This window comes from Molothrus aeneus, chromosome 2, assembly GCF_037042795.1.
Source record: "Molothrus aeneus isolate 106 chromosome 2, BPBGC_Maene_1.0, whole genome shotgun sequence".
NCBI classification, from domain to species: Eukaryota; Metazoa; Chordata; class Aves; order Passeriformes; family Icteridae; genus Molothrus; species Molothrus aeneus.
In genome coordinates this window covers 96,019,191-96,033,002 of record NC_089647.1, presented here as the reverse complement: position 1 = coordinate 96,033,002, position 13,812 = coordinate 96,019,191, and positions in this window count along the sequence as shown.

Genomic DNA, 13,812 nt, shown 5'->3' with positions numbered 1-13,812 from the left:
AACTCTGGGGGGACAGGCAAGGGATCCTGGACCCTCACTGACATGTCTGTAATCTTCTCCCAGGCTAAGATCCCCATACCTCTTTTTGATAAAATCTATGGGGTCCAGCAGAAGAGGTAGGGACAGATCAGCCTCAGTGCTGGACTGTTGTTGAGTTACTTCTCAAGAGCACTGACTTAGGATGTATCAAGGCACAGAGATGTGCCTGAAGGAAACCTTATCTCCTGGGATCAGGGAAGTGGGCAGTTATGCAAGTAGTGGGCAGCAGGGTTTCTTCCTCTCTCCTAAATCCATCAGCCACATTGCTGTGCTCCTTTGGGTGCACTGGTTCAGGCAAGGCTTGTTTTGCTGGGGCAGGGGCAAGGGCACAGCCAGGGCTATGGGGTCTGGGCAGGTCAGGGCTGCATCTTATGGGGCTGCACTCAGCTGCAGATCTCAGGGCTGCAGTGGTTGGGTGAGGACATGGGGAAAAAACAAAGATCATCACATTTGGTGTGGCTATTGAGCAATTTCATTCCTGGGTTATAATCTTCAGGTGGAGGAGAGCTGCCACATTCAGGAGGTGTCTGGGCAGCAGACATGGCTTGGGTGGTGGCACAGCCAGGCCACTGCTCACACAAGGCAGCACTGGCACTGGAGGACTGTGCCAGAAAATGACCCCAAAAGGATCCTGAGGTCATCCTCAGTCTCTGGTACCCCTCCTACAGGGAGCATGAGGATGCCACTTGGCAGTGAAGAAGGAAAGTGTATCTCCTCAGCTAGGGCAGCCCAGGATGAGGGCAAAGGAGCAGCTGGGTGTGAGGAAGGATGCCTCAGTGCTGGCATTGGCCCAGCAGGAACAATTGCAGGGTGATACCTCCTGGCTGCTCCCTTTTCCTCCAGAAGTGACAGTGATGGGATGGGTCATGCTGAGGAGAGCTCTGGGTCCGTGGACTGGGCTGAAGATCCTAGGAGAAGGTGATCCAAAGACCTGTTGGTTTCATCAGGATCAGCCTGCCCAAAAGGTGACAGTTTAATGAAAATTATACTGGTAGAGAGCTGGAACTCTGCTTTCAGGAACTGGATCCAGGGAGAGAAATAATGGTTCATTTCATGATTGCAGATGTCACTGGGCAAAGAAGCAGAAAGCAATCCAAATGAGGGCAAAGGTTATTATGGTTTTGCTTTTGCCCCACTATGAATATTTCACATCCATCAGTTCTGAGAAAATTCCCTCATGTATCTTAAGGGCAAACTGACTGAGCATTCAGGGGAGCCCCTTAAACTGAAACCATTCTTTAGCTCATAATGTAACCAGATGATATATCAAACATTTTTGCTTATTGATGTGGGATTTTGAACATGAAGGTTTGAGGTTTGTTCCATCTTCACTAATTATCAATCTGTCAATTCAGCCTGAACATCCACACAGGATAATGTTATATTCTGCCTCAAATTTCTATATCACTGTAGTAGAGGAAAGTGCTGAAAAAACGTCTATTCTCAATCACAAAACTTTGATGTACTTCAAAGATAAGAACACTTCATTATGTTCACAAAAAGTAGTGTCCTACTATGACATGAACTCTTTTAATATTATGATTAAGTGAAGCTTAACACTAGTTTCAGATGAATAAAAGCACTTGCTGATGTCAGTTCATTTTTCATATTTAACCCACTTCAAGTCCCCAGTTCTCAACGAAAATGCTTACATCTTTAAAAAAGATTAGGTTTTACTTCATAGCATCTCATAGAATTACACTGCATTGAATTTCTTGCAGTAAATGAAACATTTAACTCACTAAGTTGACATTAGAAATAAAAGATTTTCATTTCACTATTCAGAAGGCCACCCACTCTTTTGTGTAGAAAAGGCAGCTTAATGGCTCTCTTGAATGTTGCCTTTCTGGACGCTCTGGAAGAGCTTTGCAGTGACACAGAACACGCCTGGCACTAACCTGTGCATTTATACTAATGAGTCAAGTGAATCTTTCTTAGAAAGAAAACAAATTTACTGTGCAGGAGGAAAAAGATGCCTAACACAGGTCTTCACCCTAACTAGACTGTGTACATATATTTTGTCACCTTTTTGTCAGTAATTTTGTCACTCTAACAAGAGAAAGTGAGAGAACATTTCTGGACTTAAACAAGACAGTTTTTACTCTACCTATTTATAAAATTCATGACAAATTGTTATTCCATTTGCTAGATTCCAATCTAAATAGAAATTAACTAGGAAATAAGAAGGCCTTGCCCCTTTCTGTGGGAGGAGGGTAAAGACAGAGTAATTTCTTTTCTTGGTTCTCTCTCTTTCCTTTTAAACAATTTTCTCCCCTACTGTTCATAATCCTGACATTCACATCTCCTGCTGCCCCAGACTCCCTGGCCAACAAGGATTGGTTATAGCTGCCCCTCCTAAAATGTTTCCATTTTCCTTATGCCCCATTCTTTGGTGAACTGTTTTGCCATATGGTACTTATGTCACATAATCATATCTGTTTTGGTCATGTCTAAAAGTTAACTAAAAGAGAGTTTAATAGTACCAAAGCTAAAACTGTATGCAGTGCAAATATTTAGGAATTATGTGAGTAAAAGTTGTCTGCTGCTTACAAATATATCTTTGCTGGCTGTCTATATCCCCTTTATGTACTTTTATGAAAAAGAATGAGGATTTAATCTCATTCTGAAAAAGACATCCAAAATAGGTGAATCAGAGGCTGTGGTGACTGTTTCTTTCTGGGGAGCAGAATGGCAGCCTAAGGAGAATAACTCAGTTATATTCAACATCTAGAGGCAAGATGCCTGTGGTTAGGTGAGATGAATTTCTCCCCTGCTGACTTGGATCAGGTCCACTCAGCCAATGAAACTGAAACTTCTCATGTGGCATCTCATGAAATTTCAGGCTGTAGTATCTAACAGTAATAGTTTCAACAAATTATGTAGGCTTTAGTTTGTTTTGACCTTGTCAGTGTAATTCTGTGCTTATTAATCAGAGACATGGTGTTTGCTGTTTAAATCAAATATTTTGATTCCATTGTTGCTCATGAGATCTACTTAGAGGCAAAAATGCCATTAAATCTCTCTTGGGATGGGGAAAATTATGTTGGCTATGTTGAAGCCTTTCCATGTGAAGCTTTAAAAGTTATGTTCCCAAATGCCCATGTGCATAGTAAGGATAGAATCAAATACTTGAAGGCATTTATGCTTGTAAAATCATTTGAATAAATAGGATTTCTGGAAGTTTAATAATAAACTTAGTTCAAAGGCTGTATTCTATGGTTCATAGCAAATACCAAGTTTCATAGAGCTAATTTTCATGAAGCTGTAAGAATAAAACATGAAAACCATTTAAGCATGTGGAAGTATTCTGGATTTTTAAAGTCATGCTTTTTTGGGACTATATTTTTTCTTCTCTCAGATTAAAATTTACTTTTATTTCCTTTTGTTAAAAACAAGGCTTTCAAGGTTCTCCCTTGTGTTTTAAAACCAGTGGGCATCTCAGCCCCACCCAGCTGCTTACTCACTTTCCCACAGGGGCATGGGGGTAAAAATAAGAAGGGTAGAAGATGGTTTTAACCATCTCATGGGTTGAGATAAAGCAAAAGCTGCAGGTATCATTAAAGCAAAATCAGGAATTTATTAGCTAATTCCCATCAGCAGGCTGCAATGGTTAGTTGTGAAGACAAACACAGTAACTCCAAGGTCCACTCTTCCTCCTCCTCCACCCTAAGTTACATGCTGAGCATGACACCACATGGTGTGGGATATCCCTTGGGTCAGTTGGGGTCAGCTGTCCAGATTCTGTTGCCTCCCAACTCCTTGTGCATCTGATAGGTGGGACAATGTGAGAAAGAGGAAGGGCCTTGATGCTGTCTAAGAACTACTCAGCAATAGCTAAAACATCCCTGAATTATCCAAGACATAGCACCACGCCAGCTATCCCAGCCAAAACCTCTATAGGTATGCCTCTATAGCCATGTGCTTCACAGAGATTTGCAGATTTTTCCCACACTCTCACCTGCTAAAAGCAAAACAACAATGGATGATAAATTAAAAACTCTTAAAGTTCAAGTATGAGATTATTATATGTCACATCCCCATGGTTCAAAAAACCATACATGAAGGGGTAGACTTTGAAGCTGACACTGAGAAAGTTTTCTGGGTTTTTTGCCACTGTTTTCATTTACAACTACATATGAAATAGCAGTTCAGACAATAACATCTAGTATTACAGTGTGAAGAATATATGAAAATGAGTGTATGTTGCAATTGTAGGTACCAGATCGTCATCCCAAGACTTTCCTACATAATTTAATTTCCAGTTCTAGGTTTAGTAAGCACAATTTAAAACTAGAAGGTGCTGTGAAGAGATGAAAATGTCAAAAGAGCAAAATTAAAATGATGTTGGAATAATTGTATATAACTCCCAGACTATGAAACCATAATGCAGACAAAGGTAGAGATACTGCTCTCTATGCATATAGGTTTGTTTAAAAATGGTGAATACAGAGCAGTATCATGCAGTTGTAGTTTGGATTGCAACTAAGTACAAATTGTAAAATACATTCATGATCATGAACTGTAAATGAAGCAATAACTTCTTACTGTGTAATTAATATGTATCCTGTTGATTCAATTTGTACTGCTTAAAGAGTTTGATTCCTTTTTGTGCCAAAAACCTTGTGTGTCATAATGTCCACTGCATCAGAGAAAGAGATGAAACCAACCACCATGCTGTGTACTCTACATTTCAGGGAAAATACAGTGACACTTTTTGAAAGGACAAAAGAATCTTTATCTGATTCAACGTAATTGAAAAGCTCTATATTCTCCATTAGATGGGCTCAGGAGAATTTTGACTCAGATATACAAAGCTTTATACAATCTTAAATCCCCTGAAATCAAAGGAGCTGGAAATCTAACTGTGGTTATTGCCAGTGGCCTCTCTTTTTCTGTAAACCCACAGACTGATTTCAGTTCTCCTTGAAGTGCTCTGTGCATAAAGTTCTCACCTATTCTACTTTGAAATCCTCAATGGTAAAGTTAGATGACACATATGTTCATTGAACCATGTCCTAGATATCTTTTGGTTTCTCACATTTGAAAATGCTGGTAGGAATAATTACGGGATGAAATTTCCAACCCCTAGTGAAAGGTCAAGAGAAATTGAAAGCAGTTTCACAGGGATAGACTGCATTGGTTGTAGTCCATGGAAGAATCTATTTGTCAGCTATTATGTCAGTAAGCAAAACTTCCAGGTGGATTTCTCCAGGAATGAGAGAGTGCTCAGGGACGCTATAGACAACAACACAAGATATATTTGCTATTTGCTTTTAATTTGGGCAAGTTTAAAACCATGCTAGTGATCACCTTGATTAATTGTCTAGATGATGTTAAAATCTCCTTTTGTCACTTCCAATCCCTGCTGTGTGGGATTGGTAATTTAGTGTGGTAATGTATGGGAATAAATAATCTTCAGTTTCATTCATGATAACAGTTTGATATAGTTATCCCTCAAATATTACAACAAAGTCTGTGCCTGATGGATCAATGATCTTCCACAGCTGCTGCTGGGAGAGTGAAGAGGGAGGAGGAGAAGGAGCTTTCTTCCTTGGATCACAGAAAACTGAGTAAAAGGACTACTATCATGCCTTCAAATCAAATTAGTTATGAGATTGTCAAGAAAATTGCCTTTTTTGCCCTACATATGATTGGTTATGGTTCTTTGGCCTATCAAATATAAATTTTTTCCTTAAGTGGCTGCCTTCAAATTGTGTCTGATTCACTCAAACATTACTCCAGTTTCTTACTATATATATTGTTATTATATATATTCTATTCTATTATATTCTACTATATATATTCTTAGTATATTATAACTATGTTTATTTCAATATCTTTATAATGCAGCAAGGTAAAATGAGTATTTATAAGGAAGGAATGAGCATCTATGCAGCATGGAATAAATTACTTAAAAGTCATATATAAAACCTGTAAAATACTTGTAAGGTGGTGTTTCTTATTTAACTTTTTCTTTTTTTTTTTTTTTTAGATTTTTGAAACTCTATACTTTTGCTAAAATTTAAACTGCTGTAGAAAATAAAATTAAACCACCACAATAATTATAATATGTTGTGTGTAAGCCACATATGGTACAGTACAGCTGTAGATAATCATAACATATATGAGTATAGATAAGTGTGATGGAGTGTTGTACAAGCACACTAAGTTGGCACTGGTGCAAGGTGCAGTGAGGTCTTTAGAGTCAAAAGCACCAGTGTTGAACTGATAGTAATAAGGGCAAATGTCAGATGCATTAGCAACACCTCTGGGATGCTTGGTAAGGGTCCAAATGCCCAATTTAAAGAAATAAATATCCTGCTATAACCCAAAAAGAAATGATTCATGGAAAGTTAATGATTTGAATATAACAGGTCTTGGGGATAAGTCAAGACACTTGGGCTTAAACTAACTAGATTTAGTTTTTGCTTTGTGAAATACTTCCTTTGGGATTTTGAAGAAACAAATTACTTATCAAAGATCTCTTTTAGAGTAAAGTTCAGCATGAGTCTCATATTTTTTCCTAAATACAAATTTTAGGATTCTTCAGTACATCAATGAGTACTTTGTGGGAACCATGAGTTAGAGAAACATGAAAGTCATTCTTAGTTTACTTAGAAGAGATTTCCAGTTAGCTAATACTCTTCTAGTAGATTATACAAATTTACAAATAATTTTGGTCACTACTATAGTAAATATATTTTCATTATATAATGTGACATGAAACATGCATTCCTGTATAAAAAATATGCACATAATCATAAGTCATTACACTTTAAATACTATTATAGGTATTACTATACTATATTATTATACTATTATGCAATGTAATACAATGTAATATTAACCCCCCCTCAAAAAAAAAAAAATTAAAAGGTATTTCTCAGACACTAAGATTTGTCTGGAATCTCCCTTGTATACAGGGATATGTATAAAATATATACAGACAATATAGGGGGGAAATCACTACATATGGTGTGATGTCTCTTACATGTTTATGAATTTTTTTTTTCCTAAACAGAATAGAAAAAAATAGGAAAGATAGAGCTCATTGTAGCTCATACTGCAGCATTTTGATTTAACTTAAAAGAAAGTTGTTACTTACAGTAGCACCACCCTCACTGCCCTAACAAATACTAGTAAAAAAAGGCAAAAGCTAAATAATTTTTAAAAATTGGATGGTTTGCATTGCTCACCAACAAAAGGGTCACATTTGTGATTTTTGTTTAAAATCATGTTGGTAACAAGCCATATATGGTGAATTTTGATTTGCTCTGCAAAGATGTTTCTTTTAAAGTTGTGATCATTTGTTCAATCCTCATGTGAGCAATTTCCTAGATAAATAGGATGTAAGTTTTGTTGGTCTTGTTTATTTGTAACGTTTAAATCAGCTTAACCTTTTTTTGTCCTTCCACTTGTAGGTATTTGCCATCTGGTCAATTATGATGACTGTGTTTCTCCATGTCTTCCTCATACAAATTTAGTTTGTGAGACCTGAAGACCCTGAGATCTGAGGATGACTGTTTACATACAGATAACTGCAAGAGGACAAAGAGTAGCCCAAAATAGGAATAGGGAATTTTATAATGAATTTTATGGGGGAAAAGTTAGAAACACTATAGATAACCCAAACACCTTAAGTAACAAGAATAACATAAAAAAATGTTCAAAGTGGGGAGAGCAGCAGAGTTCTGTGGTGTAACTATAACACAGCTATGACAATAGTGTTGTAGCTGCAATTAGTTTGCAGGAACTACAAGTCACTGACATTTTAGAATGTTAGAATTTTGGATTTACAGTAGTGTTGGATGTGAATCAAGCACAGTACAGGAGCATAGACCATAGGTCTCCTAATAAAGTCCTGTTACCAGTTCTGGAAATACTTAAGCTCATAGAGTTCTTGGTTAGTCCACTCTTCCACCTTGTGCAGATCTTTCTGTAAGATGGCTCACCCTTCTGACACGTACTTGTGAGCCCGCTTAGTGTCATCAGCAAACTTGGTGAGGGTTCTTCAATCCCAGCAACCAAAACATTTTTGAAGCTGTTTAAAATAATTTATGAAGATGTTGATTGTGTTTAGGACTAGATTTGATTGTATTCTTTTTGTGAGAAACTCATCTGTAATGGGGTTTGTTAAGAAAACAAAAAAGTTCATTTGTAACTTGCAACTCCCACTTTTAAGTAAGAACGCACATACAGAATTGACATTCTCTATTTAAGACACTTTCTAAATGCTTTGCTTCATCAAACATGGCCAAAGATTTCTGTCTTATTCTGAAAGAAATACAGCAATGTGTAAGGTATCCTTTCCTTTGTTAGCAGTTAGTGTGTGTTTTAAACAAAATAAAGAAAGAAAGTTATCCAAGACTTCCAAATTTGTGTGTGTGAGGTCGCTATATGGTATAAATTGTTCTGTATTAAAAGAAGTTTTCAGCTTCTTTTAATACATTTTTTTCTTTTTATTAAAACAAAAATTAATTAGTCAAAATGAAAACCCATTTCCCAGAAGACCCAGTTTCTTATATTCTTGTATTTTATTGTGAACCTTGTGGTATCATTTGACATCTTCAAAGAAGAGTAATAGCCAAGCTGCAAACACATGCCAGCTACACAATACAAACCTACAGCATATTAATCTGGTGACCTTTGCACTTGGAAAATATCTAAGGTTCTTTATTTATAAAAACCTATCAGCAGTACAATGTTATATATAGTAAGTGCTGTATATATCAGTTGATCTCTGTGTATAGTTTATGGCATCTAAGGTGTAGTAAAGGGATACAACAGGCTTTATCATCTGCACCCTGCTGGTTACTTGACAGGCTTTTCTGTTTAAGATATATGTCAAAGAGTAAAAATAGAGTGTATTGAAAAAAGAAAGGTATCTATTAAAACAGTAAAACTGGCAACATCTGGGAAGCCCATCAATAGAATTTTATAGCTTGCATTTGCTTGAAGTTAAGGTTTATTACATGGAACGTGTGGTAAAAGAATCATGTCATTTCTCACCTAGTCGTTATAGCAGAACATTAGGAGTGTGTGTTCTATCCATTCCTAACAATAAAAATCACTTCAAGATACACACACACACACAACATACACACAACACACCCACCAAGTGGTTCATTTGGCTGCTGTGTGCTAAATAGTGAATAAAGCCAGATATGAATCAAAGTTTCATACCCATCTATACAAAATTATTAAAAAAATAAAAAGAGAAAAGTGAAAATGTTCTTGTACAGAATTGGTATACACCAATATTCTTTGGATTGTATGCAGAGTAGTGCATAGTCATTGCTAAGAACACTAAATCTGATAATACTATTGTGCACTTGTTTCAAATGATAAATGAATAGACCATATTGAATACCATGGACAGAAAAAGAATGCTGGAGATACTTCTTGCATGCTAGGGGAAAAATATGAAGAGACATAAAAGCTTGTTTAAAGGACTAAGCCTCAGAAGTAAGAGCTCCCTTAGAAGACACAGAACCCATTTATCATCTGATTAAACATGGTAACTCCTTTTGCAGAAGTGGCACTACAATAGAAGTACACTTGAACTGCACTTTAAGAATATCTTGATTTCCTTCAGTTTCCTTCATGATCAAGATGCAATTTTTTCCTGCCTCAAATACTAAAACATGTAGAAATATGCCTCCTTCCTTTATAAGTAGACTCTCTGAACCTTCCTAAAGATGAGAGAGAGCTTTTGTCAATTCCAGGATGATTCATTGCCTTTTAAAACAGGCCATATTCAGTTTATGAAAACATCTTAACTTGAAGATTCAAGAAGAAAAGTAAAAGAACAAAACTAAACCCTGAACAATGTTTAAAAAACTCCTTTCCTTTTCATTTTTGGATAGTTTGGCAGAAATGATGAATAGACTAATTTACACCCTCTTAAATAAGGGCATCTGTTATGGAGGTCACATATTTGGTGCATCCCTTAATCACTATAATAAATATGGAAAAAATTATTATAATGAGGCAGATGTAGAAAAAGGAAGTCAAAATCACTACTGCATTAGGAAATTGCAGAAGTTATTCATTTCTCACCAGATATGAGAGCCACTCAATCCTATTTTATTCCCATAGAAGCTATTCTCTAGTCAGCATTTCATAGATAGAAAACCTGGAAATCACAACACTGATTTAGACATCTAGGTACTTTTTCATCTCAGTTAAAAAATGGTGAAAAGCCCTCAGGCTCCTTCCTAAAAGTAACACCGTTAGTTATTTTGGAAATGCTTCAGCCTTATTACTTATATTCTTTTCTAGGCAACTGTTCTTTACTTTTTGACTGGGTTAGGCTTAGAGTAGGGTTTTTTACCAAGCTGGAGGAATTGCTGAAGTGTCTCATATAGTGAGAACATTGAGTTCTTTTAAAACATGAATTAGATGTGACTGCAAACTATAATAAAAATTTTTAAAAATTGTATGCATAAGAACAGAATAATACTTAATTATACCATCAGTTAGATAAATTATATTGCTGTTTGGTAACTTTTAAAAATTATAATAGGTATGAAGATTCTGCAAGCTGTCCAGATTTTAAAACTAGAATTGAAATAATCCAGATAGTAAAGACTGCTGCTAAAGAGTTATGAATACAAAAGGAAAATGATAAATATAAACTTCATAGGGTTTTTTTAATTATATAAAAATTGCCAGAGTTTTTATATTCAATTATTTTAGGAAAAAAATTGTCAGTAGCTACGTAACATACGAAAGTTACTAATTGAAGGTAAGAGTTTAAAACCATAAAGTATAAAATAGTTAAAATATTTAAATGAATAGAAATCTGTTTGTGTTCAGAGCCACAGTTGCTTTGTGGGTAAACATTTTCTATCATTATTTATTCTAAGTTGTTCTGTTTTTCTAGTATTGCATGAAATGCCTTATGGGTCTTACAGCATGCAAAGACAACTTCACACACAAGTGAAAACAGAAGGAAAGAAATGGCTACTCTGATCGTGTTAAGGATCTTTTTCATTGTCAGCATTAACTCTTCCATTCTCAAAAGGAGCTAGATATCTCAAAAAACCACTTCTCAGCTACTTTTATATTTTAGAAGTTTTTTATTAAAAGGACAAAATGTTTACAATTTAATTGTGATGATTTGCCACATAATGAAGACAATGCAAAACAAAAATGAGTGTTCTGGGTCCCACAGCTACAAAGAATTACATTAAGAAAGCTTAATTTACATGTTTTACAGCCATATTAAGTAATATAGATTTAATTTTAAAAATGTGTTTAAGAATGAAATACAGCATATTTTTTTCTGATTAGTTTTTTTAAAGGAAATGTAGACTGGAAGCAAACTAAGCTACCTCCTTCCCCCACTACAATCTTTCTATGCATCTTGCAGGTGGTAATAGTGACAATCCACTACTTGCTGCCAATTATCTGATGTGGTATTAAGTCTTTTCTGATTAATTGCCAGAACACTTTTCACAGTATTAAGCAAATTTAGGTTTATGAAGGGAGGGGCACAAAGGTAACACATTTTAAGTAATAGCTTTTATACTATAGACTAGTTAATGAGCTCTCATTTTCTGTCTGAAACTTTTCCTGAAGTAATTTTTGATACACATCATACTACAGAACTTTCTGTGTCATGTCTTATTCACCTAAGGATTTATCTTTAGATTAACAGACAGGCTAGTTTGGACTATTTTTAATGGAGGAGGAAATCTCATTACACAGTGAGAAGATGAGTATTTCTGAAATTAAAGATAATAAGCCAAAGGCATTAAGCTATCAGCTGTCTTAACAGCTAAGATATTGACTCTTCTGAACATCAAAGCTTGGTGTAAATTGTCCCTATTATTTCTAAATTAAGAAAAAAAAAGGATCCAGTCTGATTTTCTAGTTAAAAAAAAAAAAGAAGAAGTTTGTTTCCAGTAATGGCATATCAGACACCTTGAAGTGTATAATTTCCCAGAAATGCTATGTATGTTATTTCAGTTAGGTGTGAATGAAATTTGAACTTGTATGGAAGGTTACAGTAAGTGAACTGTGTGGCTGACAAGATCTTGTAAAGGAGCAGTGCAGCAAGAACAGACTGTCAATAGCAGTTTATTCATTATGGAATTCCAGATGAGGTGGTGAAAGATAATGATTCTGATCTGACTCCTTGCTACTCTCTGTTTGAATAAAACCTAATCTAAGTATATATATAATATACTATATAAAACCTAATCAAAGTAAAATGGGTTGCAATAAAGGTCCATGTAAATGGTGAAGAATTTAATAATAATAAGGAGCTATCATATATTTTTAAAAATTGAAAATTAGTTCCAAATTTGAAGACAATGTATTTAGAGCTTTTATTGTATATTTATTTCTGAGAACAATTCAAGGTGCAAGAGTTAACATGTTGGAGGTTAAATGCAAGTAACTGTTCCAAAATTATCTAAACATTACATCCTTTTCTATGTTTACAAATGACTGTGTTCTAAGAGGAGATGGTCTCTTTGTCAGGACACCCTTTCTGCCAGGAGACAGAGGGTATCAGCCTAAGGTTAACTTGATACCCAACTTGCATGCTCTGGTGAAAAACTACAGTTCTGCTCATTATAACACTTCTCAAATGCTTGATTAATTTTGCAATGCAGCTTTAAAGGAAGGAAGGGATATCTGAGAGAGGATGTTGTTATTCAACATTTCCTACTGGACTACCCCAAAAAATAATGAATTTGAATTTATTAGCATCTATTGATTATTCCTGTCCATGCTTTCTGTGTGTCATATATTTGTATATATTTTATGAAGGTACACTGATATCTACAGTTGTAGTGTTTTTTATTTTTCTGAGAAGGAAATTTGGATTTCTTTATTAATTTAAATGTATACTATTCTGTCTTTTTTTCTCAGACTGAAGATCTGAACCTCCACTCTGATATAAATGGCCTCCCCTGAAACAGAAGCCCTACAGAAGAACCAGAATACAGCATTTTAATTGTGATATTCCATCTTTCAGCGAGAGAACTGGGAATCTGTGATGGACTAATATATTTAATAATTGTTAAATTGTAGTAACTGCAGCTATAATACTACTCATTCATATGTAGTGATAAAGTTTTCAACTAGCTTGCTTTTTTGTCCCTCAGGAGTTTTGCTGCCTTGCAAGGATTCTAGTCAGATTGGAATTCACCTTTAAGTTAGATATCTGCTCTTTAGAAAGCACATTCAACTTACTTTTCAGTCATCAGGCTTGATGGGTGAAAATCATTCTGAGGTAATGAAGAGAAGGTAAGGCTGATACAGCCATTTGTAATCATTACTTGTATTAGGCTCTCTCTGCCTTAAGACACCTACATGAGTAATATAGTGTAGGTGCTTTGTGTAGCAGATAACTTATCATCCATCTAATATGAAAGCAATGAGAGAACTGCCACTTAGGAGCTCAGATCACTGAGCTAACTGCCTAGTGCCATTTTAAAGGTATTTTTAATGTTTCCTGGCTTCACTGATTATTTGTCTAGAAAAACATATGACAAGGTTTTGCAAATAATAACCAAATGAGAATCTTTTTGGACCTACTCCTTCTATGTATTAATTTGAGAAACCTTGTCTACCTTTCCCCAGAGAAATTAAGGCCTGATTTTAATGATATTTTTTCAGTGGACAAGCATCTCCTTTCTAACTATGAAATTTGACTATGAAGCTATCCCCAGTCATCACAATGCGATATTTCATATTATATTCCAAAATTTTCATTAGTCTACTACTACATAAAGAAACCCCCTGCCAGTTCTGGACTAT